The sequence below is a fragment of the Primulina eburnea genome, chromosome 3, assembly GCF_022965805.1.
Source record: "Primulina eburnea isolate SZY01 chromosome 3, ASM2296580v1, whole genome shotgun sequence".
NCBI lineage: Eukaryota > Viridiplantae > Streptophyta > Magnoliopsida > Lamiales > Gesneriaceae > Primulina > Primulina eburnea.
The window spans coordinates 23,581,792-23,584,984 of NC_133103.1; positions in this window are offsets into that span (position 1 = coordinate 23,581,792).

Here is a 3,193-nt window from a genome sequence, read left to right on the forward strand (position 1 = left end):
TAATTTTGAATTCTCGTATCCGTTGATGCCACTTTATCATTTCTTGAACAATGTTCTCGATTGCCGCTTCATCATTTATTGTACGACGGCGTATTAATCTCAATAGCCGAAATACGTTGTTCTATGCAGTGCGGCTTTCCATATTCAGTTGCTGTCTGATATGTCTTTTTGTCTGTTGAATGATCTTTCCCGAGGTATTTTCAGTTGAGAAGCTTTAATGTTTTCGGCTGAATGTTTTAACTGATCTGTTCTCAACTGATCAGTTTGGGTCAACTGATTTCAGTTGAATGTCCAGCTGCCGAATTTGCTTTCATGTATTAGTTGATTTGATCGTTTGATTTGTGTTTTGTCAAACTCCAGAATTTAGTTTCCAACAATTTCCCCCTTTATGGTGTTTGACAAAACCAAGAGATTTAACTCAGCTCTTTGTTGATAATAGATTACGCAACTGAATCATAGAATATCTGAGTTTCTTGTAGATAATATAGAAGTCTGAGGAAATGATATCAGTTGATAATAATAGCTTGATTAATTCTTCATCTAATTCTTTAGCATAATTGAATCATAAAATAACTTGTCAAATGATATCAGTTTCTTCAGCTGCTTTCCCCCCTTTTTGTCAAATATATCCATCTTGTCAGATAGCTTGCGAACGTGAGAAGAAAGAACCGTGATAGAGGATGACATATTTTCAATAGCAGTAGTCATTGTGACTTGCAGTAGTTCAATTTTCCGAGACACAAGCGATTCCACATTGTCGACGCGTTGTGTAATTAATTCTTGAGTGGCAGTCAGACTGGACATGATACCTCTATTTTTCTGAATATCACCAACTGCAAAAGAGAGAGCGGTAACAGCAGATTGAATATCTTTCAGTCTTTTCAAGGATTCCTGATTATCATCCAACTTCAGACTGTGCGAAAGTTGCGTATTTTGAATTTTGGGGAAGACAGTAATTATTTGACTCATACTGTCCTGCATATGTTGGACTTCTTCAAAAATGAGATCAAAATCTGCTGAAGATGGAGGATTGGATTGTCGAGAAGTGCTTGGTTTACTTGTATCAAGTTCAGACACGATCAAGGCTTGATCAATCGAAATTGTTTTAGTAAAATTTCGAACTGAAATATCAGCAGCAGGGATTTCTGATTGATTCCGAGGTGGTGAGGAAGGTTTTTGGTCAGTTGATGGTGACACAATATGAACTGATGTCTCTAGGGAATGATCGATTGAGTCATCTGGCATATCAGTTGGTATGACCTGATCAGCAGTTTGATCTAGTGGAACAATTTCCACTGAAGGAATAGTGACCTCTGGATTGGTTTGATCAACAGAGTGATCAACTTTATCATTCACTGGTCCACTAAGGTGGGATTCCTCTACCACGGCTTGAATTACTTCATCAATATGAGCGAAAGACAGCTCTGCTTCAGTATATAGCTGTTGTTCAACAGGTGGTGAAGAAAGCTTATCAGAAATTGGCTCTTCAGTTGGAACAAGAACTAAAGCTGATGATGGTTCTGTTGTGTTAGAGGGTGCTTCTTCAACTAGTTCCACATCATCATCTGAATCTTCTTGGTAGACTACTAGTTCTTGATCCAATTCCCAAAATTTAATTCTAGAAAGTAGCCCTATAAGGTCAGTGTCAAGCTGAGTAATTACAGCTTGATCAGCATATGCAGTAGGACCAGTTGGCAAGTAGTTGTTTTTAAGCTTAGCTACAAATTGAGCCAACTTCTTTGCTCTCATCTGATCAAAGAAATAACTTTTCCTCTCTAAGGCTTGAGCAATAGAGGCAGCTTTGACAGTTCGAAGAACAAAGGCCTCCAGCTTGATGAATTTTCTGAGCTCGGACTTTTCCTTCAGTTGCTTGGCAAAAACCTCAGTACGATAGGCTACCCAAGCATCATAGGACTTAGTCTTTGCAGCAGCAAAACTGTTCACTTTTCCCCATACCAAATCAATATGAGTTTGAATCGGGTTGGAGGGTCTGGGTTCTACAATCAACTTCCCTTTCCCTTTATCAGTACTCATGATATGAGGAATTTCCAGTCCGGTTCGAGTTGATTCAATCTGTTCTACAAACTTTATTCCTTTGGGTCTGGCAGTTGCTACACCAATTGGTCGAGGTATTTGAGTAACAGGAGCTTGGGTCCTAACGGATTTCTTTATGGTACTTACTGAATCAGCTTGTGGAATAATCTGTAGAGGAACTGCTTCTATAGGCTGCTGATCAGTAAAGGAAATCATTTTGTCAGTAGGAATGGATACCTCAGAAGTAGTTTTAACCCTTTGAGTTCTTGGCTTCTTCGCAATTTGAGGTGATGAAGTCTTATCTGACTCTGATGTACTCAAAATCAACTTCCTTGTGGCAACCTTCAGTTGAGCCAACGTTTTGGTTTTCTTGACTGATTTGGGAGCAGCTAACTGAGTCCCAATTTCCTGTTTGATTCGCACAAACTGAGTAGGAGATATGTCCATTTTGGATTTGATTGGCATCGTGTTCTTTGCATTGAACACCTTAAATTTCGACGTCTTCTCAGATTCCTCAGCCACTAAACCTTTTGCTTTCAGCAAATAACTGATTTGAACAGCAAAACCCTTGAATTGTTTAGGAGACAGAAACATATTCTTCAAAATATTAAATATGAGATGCTTCCAGTTAAATTTGTGATTAGCCATTATTACAGTTATGGCCTGAAATTTCTCCAAAGTTAGGGCAGCAAATGATCCAGCTTTTGCCAAAAGCCCTTTAGCAATTAAATCGGCCAGCAATTGAACTTCATGCTTGAGTTTCTTTTTATGATCAGAAATTTTAATCTTCTGTCCATCAGCAGAGAGAAGGGTTTGCATTTCCTCAATATCAGATGCTTTGACATCCGAAAGTTGTGCCATTCCTTCAGAAGGTAAGAGAAATAAGTCACCAAGAGAATCTTCAGAGATGATCAGTAACTGACCATTGATAGTAGAATTGATATTTCCCTCAGAATTAATCACGCCAGAAGAGTAGAAATCCTGAAGTTCTTTGGGATAGATATCCTGAGAGGATTGTCCCAAAAATGTTCTTAGACCAGCAGCTTCAAGTTTCTGAAATACTTTCTGAACTTCAGCATCGCCGAAGGATAAGATAGATCCAAAATTGATGGCCATAGCATTTAGCATGAAAGCGGGAATTTGAGTCGCCATTGAATGC